We start from the raw sequence: 24617 nt of genomic DNA, 5'->3' as shown, positions 1-24617 counted from the left end.
ATACTAGGCCTTCAGTAAGTGTCATATTCCTTAGTCACATATTTATAATATTGCTTTTCATTTCTTAAAGCACTATACTTGGTCAAATGGTTTCACAAGAACCACAGTAAAGTGAAGCCTTGGTGGAGTCCTCTCATTTATTCATCTCTTACTCTACTTGCTTCCCTATCTGCAAGCCTGATTCTAGTGGTCTTGGGGTCAAGTTTCCTCTAGTTATAATTTCTGGAAGATAGCTTCTGGCTCTGCCTCTGGCTCTGCTATCTTGACTTTCTTATCCGACTGTTCTCACCAACCACCAGCACTGCTGAGACATGGGACTCCTCTCTTCCCTGTCCCTTATCCAAAATCCACTGTCATAGAAGGCAATTAATATTCTTCAGTCCCAGGCATTGAATATGTTTGTTATATTTGTTTTGAACTATTGTTTTATATTTATTGGCATATAATTTGTAATATATAATAACTTGTTTTATGCAGCACATATATGTATTAGTATATGTACTACTATATATATATGTGTATATATATATATATATATTTTTTTTTTAATATATGTATTAGTACTGGAAAATGAACCCAGGGGAATTTTGCCATTGAGTCACATCCCCAGGCCTTTTTATTTTTTATTTTTATTTTAAGACAGGATCTTGCCAAGTTGTTTAAAGCTTTGATAAGTTGCTGAGGCTGGCCTTAAACTTGTGATCCTCTTTCCTCAGCCTCCCTAGTCACTAGGATTGCAGGTGTGTACCACTGCATCTGGCTATAGAAAATATTTTATAGAAAGGAAATATTACAGATACCATTGAAGATTCCCCTTTTCACATTCTCTATGAATCTGAGAGGTTTTTTTTTTTAAACTAAATATGGCTCATTACTCAAGGATAATGAGAACATGACTAAAAGTTACTTGGTAAAAATTTAGCTCCTAAAATATATGGTTTTGTGATATTCTAGGAATCCCTCTCTTCCCTAGCTCTTTCAGGCATCCCTAGAAGAAACATGCCTCTGGGTATGAGACCACATTATGAGAACCATTTGTAGTTCTATGCCTACTTTTTGGCTCCTTATGCACTCAATTATGGAAGATATTATGCATGAATCAACAAAATTTCAAAGTGTATCTGCTTCTCTCCACAAGATCTGGAGATTGAGACTCTCTTTTAAATTATAAAATCTAGAAGATGATCTGGGCCTATTGAACTATAAACTTTTTACACAGTAGAATAGTTCGCCTTAACCCATGGGGACTACATCCAAGACCCCCCAATGAGTGCATGAAACTCTGTATAGTACCAAATCCTATATATACTATGTTCTTTCTATACATTCATTCATATGATGAAGTTTAATTTATAATTTAAGCATAATAAGAGAATAACAATAAAATAGGAAAATTATAATATTATGCTAAAATAAAATTATAATCATTATCATCATCATCATCATCATTATCATGATATTCTTACACTTTGTGGCCATTATTAAATAAAATGAGAGTTACCTATCATAAGCACTGTAATACCTTAACAGCTGATCTGATAACCAAGATGGTTACTAAGTGACTAATGGGTGGATAGTGTATACAGCATGGATCATTGGACAATGGATGATTCATGTTCCAGATGTGACAGAGCAGGACAATGCAAGATTTCATCACACTACTCAGGTACATAATTTAAAATTCATGGATCATTTATTTCTGGAATTTTTCATTTAATAATTTTGGGCTGGGACTGGGGATGTGGCTCAAGCAGTAGCGCGCTTGCCTGGCATGTGTGCGGCCCTGGTTCAATCCTCAGCACCACATACAAGCAAAGATGTTGTGTCCGCCGAAAACTAAAAAATAAATGTTAAAATTCTCTCTCTCTCTCTCTCTCTCTCTCTCTCTCTCAATCTCTCTCTTTAAAAAAAATAATTTTGGGCTGAAGTCGACAATGAGAAACTTAAACTGAGAAAAGCAAAACGATGGATAAGGCAGTAATCCCTTCCTTAGGTATGTACCTAGCCCTTTGATACTGTTTTATTTTTTATTTTTTAAAGTTTTACTTATTGCCAAGTTGTCAGATATATTTAGTTTCAATGAATAGGAATAATTTTCCGAAATGATTGTATCAATTTTCACTCTCATTAGCAACGTCTAAAGTTCTAAAATGCTCTAAATCATTGCCAAACCTTGATACTATAACCCATTTTAAGAAGCTTTTTTGGTGCTCTTGGATGAAAGTATTCACTATGGTTTTTATGTGAACTTCTCAATTAGAACCTATCCAGGGGCTTTTTGGCCATTTGCATAACCTCTGTTGTGAAAGAGCTGTTTAAGTCTTTTGCTTTTATTTTAAAAATTGGGTTGTTTACCATTCTGTTAGATACAAATAAGACTTGTATGTTTCCTCCAAACATAACGTTGCTGGTTAATTCGATCATATATAGACAGAATTAGCCTGTACAAAGAGCACAAGTACAGATTTCTGTGAGAAGGCAGCTGTACAGCTGTGTTCCCAGGGTTTCAGGGAACACCACAGCACAAGTCTAGAGAGCAGGTCTAGACATCTGTGAGCAATTGAATCATGTATATGACAGGAACCTGAAAAACCCCTGGTCAGTCATCAAAACAGGAATTTTTAACAAGGCTTTAGAATTTAATCTAAAAAAGAAATGAGAGTTAAAAAGAAGCGAGAAATAGAGAAAAGAACTTGATATAAGACAAAAGTGGCATTTTTATTCCTGAGAACTTGAGAGTCCATATGAAAAATAGCACTGGGATAATTGGCTATGCAGAAGTAGAGAGCTAGCTTCTCACTTGTACCTTCTATAAAGTTAAATTTTGTATGGACTTAGGATCCAAATGTAAGAAAGAAAATATTTATTTATTTATTTTCATTGGTTCCTTTTAGTTATACATGACAGTAGAATTCATTTTGACATAATTATAAAAGCACAGAATATATCTTGCTCTAATTCAGTCCTGAGTAACCTTCCTTCCCCTCCCTTCCCCAACCTTTGCACCCTCCTGCTACTCTATTGATCTTCCTGCCATTTACCCATAGTTATTCTTTTTAATTAATTTCTTGTAGATATACATGAAGGTGAGATTTAGTGTGATGTATCCATATATGTACATAGGAAAGATGTCAGATTCATTCCACTGTCTTTCCTTTTCCCATCCTTCTTCCTTTCCCTTTATTCCCCTTTATCTGCTTCACTGAACTTCTATTCTTTTTTTTTTAATCCTCCCCCTTGCTCTTATTGTAGATTAGCTTCTAAATATCAGAGAAAACATTTGATCTTTGGCATTTGGGAATTGGCTTATTTCGCTTAGCATGATAGTCTCTAAATCCATTCATTTACTGGCAAATATCATAAAGTCATCCTTTATGACTAAGTAATATATACATAAAACATATATATATCACATATATATCACACATATATCTCACATATATATCATATATATATCACATTTTTAAAATTCATTTGTCTGTTTGAGGATACCTAGATTGGTTCCATAGCTTAGACATTGTTAATTGTGCTGCTATAAACATTGGTGTGACTGTGTCACTGTAGGATGCTGATTTTAAGTCCTTTGGATAGATACAGAGAAGTGTGATACCTGAGTCAAATAGTGGTTCCATTCCTAATTTTTTGAGGAATCTCCATACTGCTTTCCAGAGTGGTTGCACCAATTTGCTGTCCCACAAACAATGTATGAGTGTACACTTTCCCCCACAACCTTGCCAACATTTATTGTTACTTATATTCTTTATAATTGCTGTTCTGATTGGAGTGAGATGAAATCTCAGTGTACTTTTAATTTGCATTTCTCTAATTGCTAGAGATGTTGAGCATTTTTCATGCATTTGTTGATCACTCACGTTTCTTCTTCTGAGAAGAGTCTGTTTAGTTCCTTTGCCCACTTATTGATTGGGTCATTATCATCATCATTATTATTTTTTTGGTATTAAGTTTTTTTTTTTTATATCCTGGGTATTTTCCACCTGAGGAGCAGGTGGCAAAGATTTTCTCCCATTCTGTAGGCTTTATACGTATGCTCTGTTTCCTTTGCTATGAAGAGGCTTTTTAATTTGATGCCATTCCATTTATTGATTTTTGACTTTAGTTCCTGTGCTTTAGGAATGTTGTTAGGGAAGTCAGTTCCTGAGTGACATGTTGGAGTGGTGGACCTCTATTTTCTTCTAGCAGGTATAGAGTTTCTGGTATAATTTCTAGATATTTGATCCATTTTGAGTTGAGTTTTGTGCAGGGTGAGATATAGGTCTTAACTTTCATTTTACTACATATGGATTTCCAGTTTCTCAGCACTATTGTTAAAGAGGCTCTCTTTTCTCCAATGTATGTTTTTGACACTTTTTTCAAGTATGAGATAACTGTTTTTATGTGAGTTTGTCTGTGTTATATTTCATTGTTCTTTGTGCTTGTTTTGGTGCCAATGTCATGCTGTTTTTGTTTCTATAGCTCTGTAGTATAATTTAAAGTCTGGTATTGTGATGCTTTCTGCGTTGCTTTTCTTGATAAGGATTGTTTTGGCTATTCTGAATATCTTATTTTTACAAATGAATTTCATGGCTGATTTTTCTATTTCTATGAAAAATATCATTGGAATTTTGATGGGAATTACACTGAATCTGTATGGGGCTTTTGGTAGTATGGCCATTTTGACAACATTAATTTTTCCTACCCAAGAATATTTTTTCCCACCCTCTAATGTCTTTTTCAATTTCTTTCTTTAGTGTTCTGTAGTTTTCTTTGTAGAATTCTCTCACCTCTTTTGTTAGATTGATTTCCACATACTTTTTTTTGGAGGTATTGTGAATGGGATAGTTTTCCTAATTTCTTTCCCAGCAGATTAATTATTGGAGTATAGGAACATAATTATTGGAGTATAGGTGTTGATTTTGTATCCTGTTACTTTGCTGAATTCATTTATGAGTACTAGAAGTTTTCTGGTGGAGTGTTTTGGGTCTTCTAAATAAATATAGGATTCTGCCATCGGCAAATAGTGATTATTATTATTATTATTATTCTATTCATAACCCTTGAATTTCCTTCTCTTGCCTAATTGCTCTGGCTAGTGTTTCAAGGAATATGTTGAATAGAAGTGGAGAAAGAGGGCATCCCTATCCTGTTCCTGTTTCTAGAGAAAATGATTTCAGTTTTTCTCCATTCAGAATAATGTGGCCAGGGGTTTGTCATATATAGTCTTTATCATGTTGTGGTAGATTCCTCCTATCCCTAGTATTTCTAATGTTTTAATATGAATGGGTGCTGTACTTTGTCAAACACTTTTTCTGTATCTATGAAATAATTATATGATTTTTATTGTTAAGTCTATATATGTGGTGAATTATATTTATTTTCATATGTTGAACTCTGGGATGAACCCCTGATCATGGTACATTACCTTTTTAATATATTTTCATATGTCATTTGCCAGTATTTTATTAAGAAATTTTGCATCTATGTTCATCAAGGATATTGGTCTGAAGTTTTCTTTCCTCCATGTGTCTGTGTCCAGTTTTGGTATTAGAGTGTTACTGGCTTCATAGTATGAGTTTAGAAGAGTTCCCTCTTTTTATATTTAAAAGAATAATTTGAGGAGGATTGGTATTAGTTCTTCCTTAATGGTCTAGTACATGTTGGCTGAGAATCCATCCAGTCCTGGGATTTTCTTTGTTGGAAGACTTTTGATGTCTGCTTCAATTTCATTTCTTGAGTTTAATCTGTTTTTCTATATCCTTCTGGTTCAATTTGGATAGGTCATATATCTCTAAGAATTTGTCCACTTATTCAAGATTTTTTAGAGTATACATTTTCAAAATAGTTTCTGATAATCCTTTGTATTTCAGTAGTGTCTGTGGTGATATTTCCTTTTTCATCTTGAATTTTAATAATTTGTGTTTTTTCCCTCTTTCATTTGGTCAGCTTGGCTAAAAAGTTATCAATTTTGTTTATATTTCAAAAAAGCATCTTTTTGTTTCATTGTTCTTTTGAATTGCTTTTTTAACCTCAATTTTATTGATTTTGGCTCTGATTTTAATTATTTGTTGTCTTCTACTTATTTTGGTGTTAACTAGTTCTTCTTTTCTAGGGACTTGAAATGTAATGTTAGATAATTTATTTGGTACTTTTATATTCTGTAAATGTATGAGCTCAAGGCTATAAACTTTTCTTCTAGAATAGAAATGCTTTCATAATGTCCCAGAGATTTGACATGTTGTATTATTAATCTCATTTACCTCTAAGTATTTTTTATTTCACCCTGATTTCTTCTGCTATTCACTCATCATTCAAAAGTGTATTAATTCATCATTCAAACAGGTACTAGAGTAGTTTCTTTCTTTCATATTCTTGTTGGTTTCTAATTTTAATTCATTGTGATCTGATAGAATGTAAGGTTTTCTATTTTCTTTTCTTTTTTTGGTATTTTCTAAGATTTGTTTTGTGGCCTAAAATATGGTCTATTTTAAAAAATGTTTCATGTACTTCTAAAAGAAGTGTATTCAGTCATTGATGGATTTCTATAGATGCCTATTAATTTCAAATTATTAATTACCATTTGGTTCTGTAGCATCTTTCTGTAGCTTTGGTTTGGATGATCTATCCAGTGATGAGAAAGGCCTGCTAAAGTCACCCAGTATTATTGTGTTGTGGCCTATTTAATTCTTAATATCGAGAAGGGTTTGTTTGATGTACATCAATGTTTCATTGTTTGTGGCATAAATATTTACAATAGTTATCTCTTATTGTAGAATTTCCTTAAGCAGTATGAAATGATCTTCTTTGTGTCTTCTGATTAATTTTGGCTTTAAGTCTTCTTTATCTGTATGCGATAGTAACACTTGCTTATTTATAAGATCCATGTGAATGGTATGTTTTTTTCCCCAACCTTCACCTGTAGTCTGTGGTCTTTGCCTGTGAGGTGAATCTCTTGAAGATAGTGTGATAGTAGGAGCAAATGTGGCTCCATTTTGTTTTATGACTTCATCCTGTAAAACAACCTTGCCAAGTAGAAGAGTCGTGACTGGGGCAAGATGTTCTTTTCCTTTTGCTATAGAAACCTTTAAGAACACAAAACTACCTAATGGGGGTATTGTTTCTGTAACTAGGGTAACAGGGCTCTGTTTCTGTACCTGGGGTGATTGGGTTAACTGTGATTGGTTAGGCTTCCCTCCGCTTGACTGCACTCTCCTGCTTCTGTAACCTGTCTTGCTTGCATTGGCTAGACTCCCGAACATCCCTTTTGCGGTTTTCAGGCTTATAAGGAGTGCCCTTGCAATTGTTCAGGGCTGATCAGGGGAACAGCTTTATGTTCTGGTCAGCCGCCACTGGTGTGCTTCAATAAAGGCTTGATTCGATTATACGTGAATGGTCTGGAAGTCAGTTTATGAAACCGTAGGACAAAGGTTTAACTACAACAATAGCATATTGTTGGGCCTTGTATTTTAATCCAACTTGCCAACCTATGTGCTTTGATTTAAGAGTTTAGACCTTTTGCATTCAATGTATTGTTGAGAGATAATTTTTATTGCCTGTCATTTTGATTCATTGTTTAAATTCAGTGTTTAAATTGGATTAAATTCTTCTTTGACTATTCTTCTAGTGTAATTTTTCCCTGTGCTGGCTTCCATTTTTATTTTTTATTTCTTCTTCATGAAATATTTTATAGAGTATGTTTTGTAGTGTAGGATTTCTAGTTACAAATTATTTTAGCTTTAGTTGAAAGTTTTGTATTTAATCTTCAATACTGAAGCTTAATTTTTTGGCTATAGTATGCTTGGCTGGCATCCATTTTCTTTCTGAGCTTGGCATATATTATTCCAAGAACTCCTAGTTTTTAGGATCTGGGTTGAGAAATCAGTTGAGATCCAGATGGTTTCCCTCTAAATCTGTGTGACTAGTTGTTTTTCTCTTGAAGATCTTAAAATCCTATCCTTAAACTGTATGTTAGGGATATTTAGAGTACTGTTTCTTAGAGTGGATCTGTTGTGCTTCTGTATATTTGAGTTCTGTATGCCCTATGTATTTTCTTTTTCTTTTTAAATTTTTTTTAATATTTACTTTTTAGCTTCAGGTAGACACAATATCTTCACCTTTATTTCTGTGTGGTGCTAAGGATCAAACCTAGTGCCTCATGCATGCTAGGCGAGCACTATACCACTGAGCCATAACCCCAGCCCCATGTATTTTCATTTCCATTTTATTCATAAGGCTTGGACATTTTCTGATAGTATTTCATTGAAAAGATTGTACATTGCTTTAGTTTGTGTTTTAGTCAGTTTTTTTTTTCTGCTATGACTGAAAGATCTGACCAGAACAATTTTAAGAAAAAAAAGTTAATTTGAGGGCTCACGATTTCAGAGGTCTTAGTTCATTGAAGGCCAGCTCTACTCTTTGGGGCTTGAGGTGAGGTAGAACAACATGACAGAAGAGTGTGGCAGAGAGAAGCAGCTCAAATGATGATCAGAGAGGAGAGAGAGAGAGAGAGAGAGAGTGAGAGACTGACTCCATTTTCCAGATACAAAATATATTCCTGATAGCCCACATCCCTAATGAACCACTTCCACCAGCCACACCCTGCATGTCTCCAGGTACCACTCAGTTAATCCCATCAGGGACTTAATCAATGATTATGTTAAGGATAGAACCCAATCATTTCTCCCCCAAACCTTCTTGCATTGTCTCAGACATGAGATTTCTGGGAACACCACATTCGAACCATAACAATTTGTATCTCAGAGCCTTCACCTATCTGGATGAATTTGGCCTTTTAATTTTACCCCAAATTTCTTGAATATTCTATTCATGGTCCCTTAACATCTTTTCTCTGTGATTGAGTTTATTTTTAAGATTATATATTGAAAAATTTGTCCTCAAAGTGATCTAATCTATTGATAATGCTTTTCATTGAATTTTTAATTTAATTTATTGGTCCCTTCATTTTGAGGATTTTCATTTGGTTCTTTTTTCAGAAGTGATCTTTCATTTTCTGTATTTTTTCCCTCTGATTTTACTTTTTACATGGCCTCTTAGCTCATAGAATAATTAAACTATGAACTTCCTAATTTTTTTTTCTCTGACATTTTCTCCCTTAGGGTGTCCATGAAATCTGTGGTTGAAGCATTCTGGGTTGCTTTTTCATACTGTTTGTATGTCCTCCATCTGTCAGTATGGGTCTGACTTTTTAAAGGGGAAGGAATACTTTGTGAGATTTTTCTTGAAGAGCTTTTTCGATTCTGCTTTTCCTTTTCTGCCTCCTTTCTGTGTTGTGAGGAGATTAGGATTGCTGCCTAGCTTGCTTTCACCATCTTCCTCTGTATCAGTCTGATGGTGTTGGTGGCCGGTTCTGTTCCAGCCTGGACCCTTTGGACTTCTGGGTATCCCAGTTAACCTTAGGCCCCCCAGGAAAAGTGACTCTGAGGACATGGTGCCTTTGGGTGGCAGTTTGTGTGGTGTGGTAGGGCAAGAAGAATGCAGCACCTGAGTTCTCAGGGGCTTGAAGGGCACATGGACACCCGAGAGCTCTGCCACACATTAAATATAAAAGAAAATATAAAAGATGTTAGAAGAAAATTTAGGAAAGCACACCTATAATTTTAGGAATAAGGGTGACATGCTTAATCAGGCATCATAGGAAATCTAAAATTAAAAAATATGGACAGAGTCCTATATTTATATATACACATATGTTTGTCATGCATAGAATTGTCAATGGGTCAATTTCCTTTATAAAAGAACTTTTACAGATTGATAAGATGGAAAGAAAATAACCCAGTTGAAAAATAGGCTAAAAAATATGAGCAGAAAATTTAAAAAGCATGTATTCTATTAGTCAAGATAATGTAGATTAAGATTATTTTATTGATAGGATGGGCAAAAATGAATTCACTTTTTCATTTATTTGATATTTTTAAGGATTTTTTTTAAACATCCTCATTAAATATCTTTAGAAAAGTAACGGAGACTTAATATTTCCTTTGTAAACTGGATCTGGGTTGAGAAACCAGATGGTTTCCCTTTAAATCTGTGAGAACTTCAAATAAGTAGCATAATCCTAGCTACTTTGGAGAATGTAGTGAGAGGGTCACTTGAGTCTAGGAGTTCAAGGCCAGCCTGGACAACACAGTGAGATCCATTCTCAAATAAAAGAAAGAAGGAAGGAAGGAATTGAGAGAGGCAGGAAAGAAAAGCAACCAGATAAGTAAGTAGAGAAGCTGCTTAAAATGTGAAAGCCTTAGCCTCTTCTTCATTCTTAATTATAGGATAGAACTCAAAACATTTCTATTGCTGCTTTTTAATGCCTATCCTCCGAAACTGACCTCAGCATCTTATGTACATTGTTGTTGCTTAATATTTCCTGGGATTTGAATCTTAAGTGAATATTCTTCTTTATCTTTTGTTAAGAAAAAGTAAACAAAATTTATAACTAATACAAAAGAAGACAGCATATCCTTTCAGTGTTCTATCAAATCACTGTGTAACTGATCCGCTCAGGATTAGTCAGGTTGGGTAATGTATTCTTATTGGACTTGATATTCACTATTGATCAAAAGTCTAGATTTTATGGTTACATGGTAATTTTCAAGTTTTTGCTCATTAACTATATAAATAACTTCTGTTCAGTAGGAAAGATAACCCTAATAGTTATGGTTTTATTGGCTTGTTGGATATTAATTAGATTTCTATCTAACCTAAACCTTTTCCAGATTCTTGTACATACACAGTTTCTCAAACATTCTTCGGATCAGCATTATTGTCTTGCTGATTCTGTCGTTAATTAATTGAATAAGTTCTTATGTAAGTCATGTTTTTAAGTTTTTGAAAACCATACTTTGGTATCTCTGAATTCACCCAACTTTCAAAGCCCAACTCAATGCTCATTTTGCGAATACAATTTGCTTAGCTATTCCAGGTGATCTCTTCCTGCTCTTAGCACTTATAGCAGTGTTTCAACTTTGAGTGCTAGGATTTCTTGAGCTTGCCTGAGAAGCTAGGGAAGAGAGAAAGGTAAAAAGGGAAGGTAGGTGGTGATGGTTGAACAAGAGAGTATTTTTAAATTTTATATTTGCCTTTTTTTTGGTTTTGTTTTTGTTGTGCTGGTGATCAAATCCAGAGCCTCTTGCATGCTAAACAAGTTCTGAGCTGCATCTCCATCTTTACTTGCTCTTATACAAGTTAATTTGGGGAAAAAATGTTTCAGCAATAAAATTTATTTGGAAATCCCTGCCCTACATCAGGGGGTCAGAAAAATGTATCAGTAAAAGGTCAGATAATAAATATTTTATACTAGGTGGGCTATATGTTCTTTGTTACAACTGTTCAACTCTACCACTGTAACCATAGATAATATATAATTCAAAGAGTGGGGCATGTACCATAAATAGAATTTAGAGGTTTGAATGTCATATAATTTTCATGTGTCTCAGTATACTTTTTTATTTTTCAACTGCTTAGAATTGGGAAAAAAAAAAACCTACATTCTTAGCTTGCTGTCTGTACAAAAACACACAGGATGCTTGATTTAGCCTATGGCTTGGAGCTTGTCAACCTTTGTCCTCCTGCAGTGTTAAAAATTCATGTAATTATTTGATAACTTATTTGTCATCTATATTGTTATGTTTTATATCAAAGTCTTGTGTCTTTGGGTAGGATGTAAGTTTTCTAAAGAACGACATCTCATAGTTCCTTGGAAATCCCCTCATGACCAAGGCCACTGGAAAAAAAGCAAGCACAGTTAAAGCTGACTAGGAGAAACAGTTTTTCTCACAGTTTCTTTGACCTGAGGAAGCTGTGGGTGGTGTGGGATTGGTCCTTTAAGTTGGACCAGTCTCAGGAAGAACCAGACACAACAGCCAGTTAAGGAAGCCAGGGAGATCCTTGAAAGATTTTAGGAGCAGCGTTGCACTTTGATGAAAATGGAATGAAATTGGGAAGCAGCTGTTCCTTTTTCATTCAAGCTGTGAAAAGCAATGTAAATCCAGGCAGAAAAAGCAAATTCCTGACAAATTTGGTTCCCATTATATCTTTAAGGATCAAAATACTGACAGGGGAATCACTTTGCCTTCCGCAGGCTGTTCTTTGCCCAGAGTGCACCTTCTCATGATGATAGTGTTCCAACTGACTCCAAAAATCAGCTTAGTGACAGTGGAGGTAGCTCAGTGCTAGAGCACTGGCCTGGCATGTGCATAAAATCTCAGGCTGGAGCTGAGGTTCTTTTTTCATTTCCCAAAAGCCTTACCCACCTTCCCCAGTCCCGGCACAGACACAAAACACACACTGGTTTGAGCAGACCTTCTCTAAAGCAAGAATAGTTACTGGTTTTGTATAAACTGAGCCTCAGATAGTGGCTGGCACATCATAGTACTCAGTGATTTTTTTTCTTTGTTTTTGACTGGGATATTTTATTGCTAAGTAAAATTTGTAAGAGGCCACTGTTTTGAATGAAGCACCTGCAACAGCCCACAACAGATCGAATCAAATAAAAATGAAGTCATTTATACAAAAGTCCATGTCACCAAATAGGATTAAGTTGTTATCTGATCTGAGAAATCAGGAGAGAAGATATAACTGCCAAATTTCCCAAACAGGCCAGTTTCTATCAGCATAATAATGATGTTATCTCTGCTTTAATTCTTGCAGTAAAGTAGCAGGAAGTAACTTGATGTTAATCAGTTATTTTTCTATTGTTCTGTCTCTGTCCCCATTTTATAGGGAAAATAAATTCAAAATTACATATCCAATTTTTGTTCTTTGTTTCTGCTTATTGCAGTCCTCTCTGTCTATAAAACCAATCTTTTTAGCCCAGCCCATTGGAACACTTACTCTAATTTATGGAAGGAAATGTTTCTTCATAGTAGAATTGCAAAGTCAACAAAGATATTTAAACTTAAATATCTTTGTTGTGATCTTGGTTTTTGATCCTCCTCAAATCTAACCATTTTGGGGTCTCAAGAATGCCTGATTTTTATTCTTTTATCTTTGTTTCCTGGAGCAGGGAAGTAGGAAAAATGAAAGTCAGATTTTAGTGCAAATTCTACATAGATCTCCACTAAGGAGCAGTGGTCCTTCATTGCTGGACCACACCTCCAGGGTTTCTCATTCATCAAGTTTGGAAAGGATGCCAAAACTGTACATTTCTAAACCAATTCCCAGGGTAGACTGATGCTGTGTGTCTAGAACCAAACTTTGAGAAACAATGCTATAGAAACTTAGCTCCATTACTGCCCCACAGCACTAAAAAGTTTGGAAAGCTTGTCCTCTTACTTGGTGGCTGCCATGCTATTATCGTCCTTCCCCTCCAATCCCAGATCTCTGATTTCGCCTCCTATCCTTATTGTCTTCTTGCTGGGTCGCCATCAGACCACCAGAAAAGGGGCTGAGATAGTTTCCAATTGAAGTAAAATCAAGGGATAAAAGCTTTGCATTAAAGGAATTGGCCTTTAAGAGGGAGTCCAATTTTGTAAGCTAATAGAGTGAAGCTCCAGGAAGGATTTCAGAGTTTATCTACGTGGGGGGAAAATAAAAAAGCTTTTCCCACAGGAAATTACCCAATCTCAACCACACCCACCACTTGTGGTCATAGACATCCCAGAAAGTATTAAGGGATTAAAACGTGTTTGGGTCATACATTTGAAACATTATCACTTGAAACAAACACATCTTGAGTTGTGTTTTGTGTGTCTCTGTGGTGGCAACAGGGACTACCTGAAGAGACTCAGCAAAGGAACAATTCTAGGAGTGTCATCTGTACAGGGAGGAGAAGTCACAATGACAGGGATTTCAGAGGGAGGAAGGTTAAGATTCCGAAAGATCAAGTGGGGAGAAGGAAGAGGAAGTTCTAAGGGGAGCTAAGGACAGCAGCAGAGTCAGAGGATGGCAGCTTTCACAGAAGGGAACCATTAAAGAGGCTGGAAAAGGAAGGAGGGGAAAGAGAATAGGGACTTTGGACCAGCAAAGAAATCTGACCTTGATAAAGGTCTTTGCCTTTCTTTCATATAAGTCTTCATAAGGAGACCACAATAACATTTCTATTTAGAAAATTTGACTCTGCCTTTCCTGTGCTTAAATTCTTCAGTGGCCCATAGTGCTGCCAGGATTGAATTGGACCGCCTTAGCACAATCCAGGCTCCTGCTTTCCGCTTCAATTCTGTTTCTAGAGACATCCCTCCTTTCCATCATGCATGTGCACTTGCAAACACATATCCCTCTGCTCCAGCCATCTTGACCTGGTCCTTGGAGTGCACTCAGATAGTGCCATGCTTCTAGTCATGGGCTGCACATTCTAGTCACTCTCCCGCTTCACTGTCCTCACCCTCTGCCACACTCTCAGCTGATTTAAGACTTCCCTTGGACTTCTGGGAAGTCTTTCCTGATCCAGCAGTCACATTCCAGCCCCAGATGGTGTCCCATCTGTGTGCTTTCCAGGAACCCTGACTCTCATTGTCATTTCTTGGTCCCGTAAGGTCCTTGGGAGCAGCTGACCCAGCATACATTGTAGGGATTGTAACTAGTTAGTCTGATCCCCTGTTACACTGTGGTATCCTTGAGAACAATTATGTCCCTAGAACCTAAGCCATGCCTAGCACACCATTGGTAAATATTTGCGGAGTTAATGTTTGAGACAGTGATATTATTCTTTTAGAAAACTGTATGCACTGGAATTTTGAATTAAAAATTAACCTATAAAATACATAAAATACATAAAAATTAACCTATAAAATACATAAAAACACAGAAAAGGAAGTAAAAAATCACTGGTAATTACCCTACTCTGAGATAACCCCTCATAGTTTACAAAAGAATTTTTGAGAAAGGGAACATTATGTAACAAGTAGAAGGTAGGGAAAAAAATTTCTGAGAACAGTGTATCTTCAGAGAGAATGAAATTAAAAGGCATTTGCCAGTAAATGAATGGAGCTGGAGAATATCATGCTAATTGAAATAAACCAGTCCCAAAATATAAAAGTCCAAATTTTTTCACAGTAAGGGAGTGGAGCTAGGGAAGAATAGAGTTCTTTCGGATTAGGCAGTGAAGGGAGTGAAGGGAGATGAGGGGGTCTGGGGGTAAGAAGGACAGTAGAATGAATCTGACATTACTACCCTATGTGCATATATGACTGCACTACTGGTGTGATTCTACGTCATGTACAACCAGAAGAATGAGAAGTTACACACAATTTATGTATGATGTGTCAAAGTTCATTCTACTGTCATGTATAACTAATTAGAAGAGTTAAAAATATGCAACTAGGAATAATAATAAAAAAAGGCTAATTAGAAGGAGATTTAAGACTCTAGGTGTGAGATATTAAACCTCTGAAGTAGATGGAACTAGAAAAGAAAGAACTAAGGTAAATGTAGTAAGTAGTAAATAAAATGACAGGACTTGGAAATTGATTGATGGTGGTGGTGGGTAGAGAGGTAAAGGAAAGAAAGAGTGCTGGATGACCCTAAAAGCTAATATGATGTTAAATAAAGAAAAAGTTTTGAGATTGGGTGAGAGGCAGTATTTTTCACTCATTTATTCCTTGATCAAATATCTGTTGAGTACCAATCCTATGCCAGGTCTGGTCTCTGTACCGGATGCATCAGTGAACAAAATAGCAAAAACCCTGACTTTCCTGGACCTTTGGTTCTGGTATGGGAATGATAGTTTTATTTGGGGTAAACAGGCAGATTCCTACTAGGAAATCAATCAGAAGGAGTTAAAAAAACATTTAAAGAAGTTATAAAGAGCACATGTGTTCTGTTAATTTTCTGAACATGTGTAATGACAGGAGTAAAGAATATTTAGGGCTGTCACACCGTAGTGAGCTGAGGTTTCTTGGGCCAGTGAAGAAAGTAGACATTTGCTCCAGCAGAGGTGCAAAACCCCCTAGTTATGCAATGGCTGCTATTAGGTTGGTGCCAGATGCAGACATGGAGGCATTCCTGCTTGACGAAAACTGGGAATTAGTTTCTCTCCTAAGAAATGTCCCCTAATAAAAATTTCCATAACCAATAGTTAGAAAAACCGCAGGAAACTTTAAAAACTCCTGAAGAAAATCACTAAATAAATAAAATGACTCAATTATGGCTACACAAGCATATTCACTTTTTGAAAATTCACTGAGATGAACACTTATGACTTATCCCCACTTCTGTACGTATATTAAAAGCATCCCAGTTTCTTAACTAGTTATGAAGTCCCTCTGAGCTTCAAGTTCCTCATCTGCAAAATGGAAATAATACCAACATCTTAGCTTAAATGCTCTGAGCTTAAATGAAATAATATGTATAAAGTGCCTGTATAGATGATTACACGATCAGTGCATCTCTACATTGTGTTACAACCAGAAGAATGAGAAGTTATACTCCATTTATGTATGATGTGTCAAAGTGCATTCTACGGTCATGTATAACTAATTAGAAGAGATTAGAAAAATAACCCCACGCCCCCCAAAAAAGTGCTTGGTTGAGTGAGTGCTTGCTATACAGAATGCTCTCATTCATAGTAGGTTGTATTTTCTCCAGCTTTCTCATTTCACACCTTCAAAGCTTTTCCAGGTTTAAATTCCCCATGAAGTCAAAGGGAGATCCCTGGATATGGCAAAGGCCATGGGGCAGACAAGGAGGACACTGTCTTTAGCCAAAACAAGCCAGGCCCTGGCATTCTTGGGTAATAGGGAAAATGTGAAAATGTGAGGCATCCTTGTCATAACTGCAACCCAGCCAAACACTGCTACCAAGGTGCCAATGATAATAAGAGGACTTGCAGCTGAAATTACAGCATTTGCTAACTGTGCAGATTCTTCCCACAGGAAAATAGAGGGTAAGTCAAACAGACAGCAATGTGAAACATCAAAGTAGTGGGATTCCCCATGGGATGACTGTAACAGGGAATATGACTTTACTTTTTGTTGCCAGTTTTACAGGAATATTTGGATGACTCATGAAAATCCAATCAATGGCTACTTTCGTATGTGCCATCTTCCAATACAGGATTTTGGGTATCTGAGATATTCTGCTATGAGTAGCATGTGGTATTGACTTGTTTTTCTTGAGATGGTGTTTCTTGAGTTTTCCATTCTTCCTAGTTTGCTGCCAAAGGTAATCTGCTCAGTGTTCATCTAGCATGAGAATTTGCATGATAGTTAGCTCTAAAGCTTCCCCTCAGAAGTTTGGTCCTTCCTTGTCTCAGCAGCCAACCATGGCCTTGATTATCTTTTCTCTTCAGGGCTTTCTTCACTTCACATATAACCCTGGCCTGAAGATGAACTTTGTGGACTAACCTGGTTACGTTGGGGATCCTCTGCTTTTCACATATAATCAGTTCCGTTCTCCATTAATACTTCATCTCCTTGGGATGGGGAGGCTGGACCTCTGTTACTATTGTGCCTTAGATCCATGAGGGCTGTATCTTCTTCTTTCATAGATTCTTTTTCTTTGGGGGTAGGGGAGAGTGGGAGATGGAGGATACTAGGAACTCTTTTTTTTTTTTTTCCCCTCTGCCTCTGGATTTATTTGTACCAACAGCATGGGAGGACACCAGTTCCCATAGACAGGGACTCAGGGATCACACCAGTTCTTTGTCCTTACATTCAGAGGCTTTTTCTATAGAGCCTTCACGGGACCTGGGCACCCTTGGGGGCCTGGGCACCTTTGGGAGCAGGAGCTGAAGCCAGAGCTGGAGCTGATACTGGAGCTGGAGTTGCAGCCTGGGTCTTGGCCGGGCTTGGGCTTTGGTCACTGAGCCTGCAATCCCTGACCATGTGGGCACCGGCTTGCTTCCTGTGCCTGCGATGGACTAGCAAGGCAAGGTGATCAAGCTTGTGGCTGGAACCCTTTGACATCTTGGGCTTAACTTCCTTAAACTTTGCAAGAGCTTTGCTAGCCTCAGCGCCTGCACTCATGGCCTAGGCATGGTTTGCCTGCATTTTTTTCAAGCTCTTCTTGTTGTGCTTCTTGGCAAAACGCATATTTCTCAGGAACTTAGAATCTACGCCCTTGAGAGATTCATATCTTTGTGATGGGGGTTTCTTGATACCATTTCTGTGCCATTTTCAGGATTGGTTGTGGGTGGTGTGGTTCTTGGACTTGGCCATATCGGCACCGCTTGAGCACCATGTCCGCCCTGCAGTTTCCACTCTCCACAGCCACATAGCAGATCCCCCTGGCTTCCGGGCGGCCGACAGGCACCCCAAGCTCCACGTCCTGCATCCGCCCATAAACTGCAGATGGCATGAGATGCCGCCTAGAAACCACAAGTTTTCTATTTCTGAGCTAGATCCCTAGCTCTTTTTTTTTTTTTTCCGGAGACAGGACCTCCCCAAATTGCCTAAACTCAGCTTTTCTTACCTGGATTTCTTAAATGCAAAGTCATAATCCCATCCATCTGTCACTTAAATAGGAGGACATTTATTATTTAAACCTATATATTGCTTAACCTCAATGAATATTTATCTAAAAAATGATAGGACATGTGTTATTGGGTTCAGAACATCTGGTTCAATAAAGCATCTGACCTTGTCTGTTCCTAACTCCTTATTGTCTTGGCCTAGCCTCTAGACCTTAAGGTATAGCAAGAACGGGAAATAGATGCAGGAGAGGTACATGGAGGCTAATTCCCTGATCTCAGCATCTCCAGCCCATTTCTTTATAGTTACTATAGAAACAGGGGCTGGTGCTTGAGAAGACTTGTCATATCCCACATATCAGTGTGAGCCTATGATTCATCGTCCTTTTCACTCTATGGAAGTGGGGGTCAGGGCATGAGGGCTACTATATGCTGGAGTTTGGGATAGATATCCGCCTTTGAATCATTGGCCTAACAAAAACATGAAAGGTGTAGGGAATTTAGATTGTACACATTGTTTGATGAATCATTACACCCATTATCTCTATAAGAAGGAGAAACAAGACTGCATTAACAAATGCAAACAGCAAGCTTGTGAGAGACAAGTGACATATGAATAATAGCACTTAATAATTATGTTACATGGAGGGCAGCGATCACCTCTATAGCAGCTACTACATTCACATGTCAGTATGTGAAGAAGTGAAGATGAACATGTCCAGAGGCCTGTGAAGTACCTTGTACTTCTGCAGAAATTCTGGTCTGGCTTCCCCTCAGCTGCCCGCCATGATCATGCTGTGGAGTCCATAATCAGTTATAGGTTGTTGTCAGAAGGAAGGGGTTTGGAGTTTGGGGAAATGCCCAACAAAATCATGAAGAAAGTCTTTGTTGTACAAAAATTTCCTCAAATTCAGGTATTCACCACCTAGGTCCAAGACCACTAAAATTATCTTAAGAATGTAAGTACATTTCTCAAGAGAGGTTTTATCACTTTCATGAGATTTTCAAGGAACCTGTGATCTCCAAAAGACTCTTGACAAGGCTCATTCAGGGTACTTCACAGTGACACAGAGAAGACTGATTTTAACAATTCTGCAAGGGTGAGGGAAGAAAAGTGCTACAGTAGTGTAGACTTAAGATTCCTTTTCCACTGTTGTGGAGATCAAAAAACTGGAAACAGTATACACTCATCCATAAGTAAAGCTTTGAAAATTGTAATACATTCAAATTATGAAGTGTGATAAGGGTATTTATTAGGATGAACAATTAAGTCCTATACCAGTTAATTTGGAGAGTTTCTCATGATTTGATCATTAAGTGATAAAAGTGAGTCAGAGGAATGCATTTAATATAATTCTATTTTTGCAGAAGTCATAACAAACCTCCTTCCCCATTTTATATGTATATATGTTCATGCATGTGTATGCACATGGGTGTACATACAATAAGAGCAAACAGGAGAAATATAGAAGGCTGCCTATCAGATTATTAATGAAGAGGAATCAAAGGGCAGGATAGAGTGAGTTATTCAGTGAAGGGACAAAAGGAAGAAAAGGGATGTATACAAAGCAAATGAATAACAAAAAAAAATCCACTCTATGGAAAAAGGGTGTCAATCATAAGAATGGCATGCATGATATGAACCTATTTTTATAAAATTTATGATATGTGCATATGTGCATAAAAAGAGGCATGGAGAATAAGAATTATAATGGTGATGAGTTTATAAGTATAATATCAATTAATATTGTATTCTATTCCTTATATTTTATAAGTTGATTCTTTTTCTTCTTTTTGTAGCTGAAATATTTTATAACTGACATGCATTACTTACATAACCAGAGAAAACTTTTTAAATCTAATAGTAAGAAAAAGAAAAAAAATCTTATTTTTGGTTCAGGTGGGATTTTATATTCTTCATGCATAATTCTAGTAGTCATTGATTATCTCCAGGAAGGAGATGTAGAAAACACAAGTTGTATCACGCACTCTAGCTGTACAGATTCAGCCCCAGATGGATGTCAATGTGATGGGCTTAGCAGTGAAGGAAAGAGTTCTACTAGCTTGGGAAAGAAGTCAAAATATAAATAATCTGCTCAGGGTCACAGATGCTGAGGCAAGAAACAAAGAGGCTGCTATCTGCCTGAATAGAGCTTGAAGTGAAGGAGAAGGTCAAGAGATGGGTCTTTCTGGGAGTTAGCTTACTAGAACTATATCCAGAAGCACGGGCTGCACTTGGATTGATGAGAAACAGGTCAGCCTTTCCAGAAGCAGACGAGAACGTGACTAAAGACATGAAGAGCTCCATTGAACTTCCCTGAGTTACGTCTAAGACATAGCTGTTTAGACAGTGTTGTCACTCACTGTGAGATATTTTGCATTTATAAAGTGGTTCTAAGCATGATTCACTCTTCTTTGAAGAGCTTATTAATCATCTCATGGATTTGATATTAGGAAGAAGGAAGTTCCCTGGTCTCTCCACAGAGTGAATCTTCTCAGAGCTCACTTGAATTGGAAAATCCCAAGAGATTTGTTGTTCATAAGGAAACTAAGATGTGAAACTTGAGCTCATGAAATGGCTTGCTGCTAAAGAAGGGCCTCTCTATTTGATCTGTGCTTATTGAGATATGGTAGGGTACCATTCTAGGCAGAGAGGATTCCACTTTTGGTTTGGTAAAGCATTGCTCAGGTGGCTTCATTCTGTTTTTCCTTGAATGCCTTTCCCTTTCCTTTTCTCCTTCCCTTCCTTGTATCACCCTCATTCTCTTCCTTTGTGTGGGCTTCTGTGATTCCCCTGTAGGACCTGCCTCCTCAAGATACTATTGAAGGCAGGCAAACTGAGATAATAGGAGGACTCCCGTGAAAGAGCATTCACTCAAAGCTATATCACTTATGAAGTCTTGACTTATGATGAGACTGCCAGTAGAGAGTCCATGGCTTTCCACATTTTCCCAATAAAAGGTCTTCCTTCAATAGTTTGAAGCTTTGTCTTGTAGGGTTCTCAATGGCTATGAAAATGCCCATGTTGGCTTTTCAAGGAACCAGGGGTCAATACTTTGAAAAAGGGTTTGTTAAAAGGCAATTGAGATCAAGAGAGGTTTCAGAGAGCCCTGATTTGTTGAATGTGAATGGCTTAGAGACTGAGGTAGGAGAATTTGAAATATTTCATAATATTGTCTCCTGTCACCTCTAGTTTAAGTACATGCATGAAAAAATGTGAGCAGGTGCCAATAACATTACTTCCATGTTTTAATTTCCATTTATTTAATGTCAAAAACCTATGTATTAACTGCCTAGGGATACTACTCCTTTCTATCTTTGAAGGCTAAAGAAGGATCCACCCGTCATATGAATCATGTAAACTCCCCAAATGTAGGCTTTTTTTGAAAAAAGAGACAAAACATTTAGAAAACTATACTTAAAATGTATTAATAGGGATAATGATGTTGATGGTGGTAGAGCACTATGCAGAAAGCACTTTCACTATCTATCCTGTATTCGTAGCATTATGAACAGCAGTCCAGATGTATCAGACATGTTCCATTTCCCATAAGATTTAACTTCAGTTCTAAGCCCACGTCCCACTGGGCTGGTAGGAAATTCAACCTGTCATTCTGGAGTTTCATCTTATTGGTCCACCTGGGTTGCTGATATTTTCAGTTCTGCCAACTGCTGCTTCTGTGGCATGCTTGCTTCATGGATATTAGGTATACTAGGCCCAGAATCTCACTTCCCTGTTTCTGGTTATTCCCACTGTGGTACTGCCACATCCTTGCAATGCCTCTGTAGAGTGGGGCTCAGTTCCTCATGATACTCAGAATTCTTGAACTCACCCACCACTCCCAGTATTGGCTCAGCTTAGGAGAAATCACTCTCTTCTTAATTTTATTTAGCAGCACTAGGGATTGAACTGAAGGTGTCCTGCATGCTAGGCAAAGCTCTACTACTGACCTATATCCCTAACCCTAGAAACTCTATGAAACTATATACAGTTTAGTGGATTTACTGGAACGTGAATAATGTGCTCAGGTCACAAATGTTGAGTCAAGAAATATAGAGTCTGCAGGCTGCTTGAGTGGAGTTTGAAGGGAAGGAGAGAAATATAGGAAAAAATAATTGAGAAACTTAAAAATTACCTTGCCTCACTCTTGAAGAGAACCATGTAGACTATTTCTGATCTATCCTCCTCTTTCTAGTCATTTATTTTTTTTTCTGAATCTATTTAACCAACAATTACAATTGGTCTCTTCTTTATTAGAGTGCCACTACTCTATAATGACACAAACCCAGATTTCCTGGCTTTATGGATGTTGTCTCTAAACCTTTACCTACTGCCTGGTAAGGTGCCACATCAAACCAGGTGGAACCGGTGTCATGGTCATTACTGATCTAGTAATATAGAGGGGAGGTTTTAAAAAAATGTTTTTTCAGTACTAGAGATTGAACCTAGACCTTGCATATGCTAAGCAAGTCCTGTACCCTATTCCCTTTTACTTTATTTTGAGACAGGGTCTCACTAAGTTGCCTGGCCTGCCTGAAGTTTAAGATGCTCCTGCCTCAGCTTCCTGAGTCAGTGGGATTACAGGCTTGTACTCCTGTGCTCAACTAGTACAGGCTTCTTTGTGATATGCATTCTTATTAGGGGCTATATCACTTCCAAGTGCTGAAAACTGTTCATTAGAGGCAAAAAAATTTTTGCTTCTTTATGTATAAAGGACAGATATGCATACAATACATAAACAGATACATGGCATTTCTCTGTTACTAAAATGGCAAGGGAGGAATAACTAAAATACCCCTCTATGGGGGACAGTAATGAAAGATCAAAAAACAATTCTCTAGTTGTTACAAAGGAAAGAGACCAGTATTTATGGAATGACTCTCAATTGGTCAGGCACAGTGCTGAGCAGTCTCATGTATTTTTATTTAATCCTCACAATAGTCATTTGTAGATGAGGAAATTGAACTTAAATAACTTGACCAAAGCCACACAGCTTAGCTTGTAGCTAGAATAGCTGAGGTTTAAGGCCAAACCTATTTCCAAAGCCTTGCTTTTTTCCATGAAACTAAGCTGCAAAGTCAAAGTCAGTTCACACATATCTGAATCATTATTGCTACCCCTAAGTATTTATTTTGTTATTGTAGATCAAGAATAGAAGAATAAAGAACTCACTAACAATGCATATGCATATGTCACTGCATTGTCTGTACCTTGTGATAAACACAGGGCACCATTGCTTCCTGCCATATTTTGTCATAGAGTTGTTTGAAAGGAAGTCATTTGTTAGGGAAGAAAGGTGATAAAACAAAGGAAGGATACTATCTGTACCTTTCCTATTTCCTCTCTTTCATTCCCTTTTCTGGGCTGCATCTAGCATGGTGGTTCTTGCTCCCAAATTCCACACCTTCTAGGAGTTTGTTAACATTCTGCAGTTTCTCCTTGGGAAGAATATCTTAGGGAGCTCTCTGATACAATTTTGAGCTGAATGCTAGCTTAGAAGGCAGGAGAGCCTCAGAAATTACTCTGATGATCCCTGTCTTACAAATGTGAGCTGAGTAGCAGCTCTGTGCAGGGTCAAGCTCCAGTTCATTCTGGCAGAAGGGGCTCTCCTAGCTGTCTGCATCATCAACCTCATCTGTTTTCAGGACATTTTCCAGCTGTTTTCTTGTTGGATGTGGATTCACTTGTGGTCAAAACAGAGTAAGAATACAAAGGAACTATGCAAAAGTTTTATTTTCTTACATGTGGAAATCAACTTTCTGTTGAAGGTTTTCTATTTTACTTGTTATTTAGATACATTTTTCTCCATTGCAGAAAAAGTAGCTGGTCTATCCCGAACATGGCCAACATGCATGAGGGAGAAGGCAAAGAATTAACACTTATTGAGGTCCCATCATATAATGGCACACAGCTAGGTGTTTTTAATGAATTATGCTACTTGCTCTTTACAAAAAAAAACCCTTAATATTATCCACATTTTTAGATATAAAGAAAATGAAGCACATAAGAATTACTTGTTTAAGTCTACAAACTCACTAGGGTGACTCCAAACATTGTTCTCCTTAGAGATGTTCTAATCCAATTTCTGGGGAGCCCTAGAAGCAGAGGGCATGGTAGTAGCAGGGCCAAGCCCAGGCCAATGTAGGGGCAGAGGTGCGCAGAAGTTCACCCTCCAGAGAGCAGACAAGTGTTGCCACCTCCCTGGAGAATTCACATCTACTTACAGTATTCCCAGGAATATCTTGTTACACCTGGAACCCCCAAGAG

General features: G+C 37.3%; 1 pseudogene; it reads right to left on the bottom strand.

Moving 5' to 3' along the window:
• Positions 1–17618: 17618 nt before the first annotated feature.
• LOC110598529 (large ribosomal subunit protein eL29 pseudogene) lies at positions 17619–18098 on the bottom strand (annotated as a pseudogene).
• Positions 18099–24617: the final 6519 nt, after the last annotated feature.

This window comes from Ictidomys tridecemlineatus, chromosome 4 (genome assembly GCF_052094955.1).
Source record: "Ictidomys tridecemlineatus isolate mIctTri1 chromosome 4, mIctTri1.hap1, whole genome shotgun sequence".
In the NCBI taxonomy this organism is placed as follows: Eukaryota; Metazoa; Chordata; class Mammalia; order Rodentia; family Sciuridae; genus Ictidomys; species Ictidomys tridecemlineatus.
Note: the sequence above shows the minus strand (reverse complement) of the source record. Positions and strands in the feature narration are given on the sequence as shown.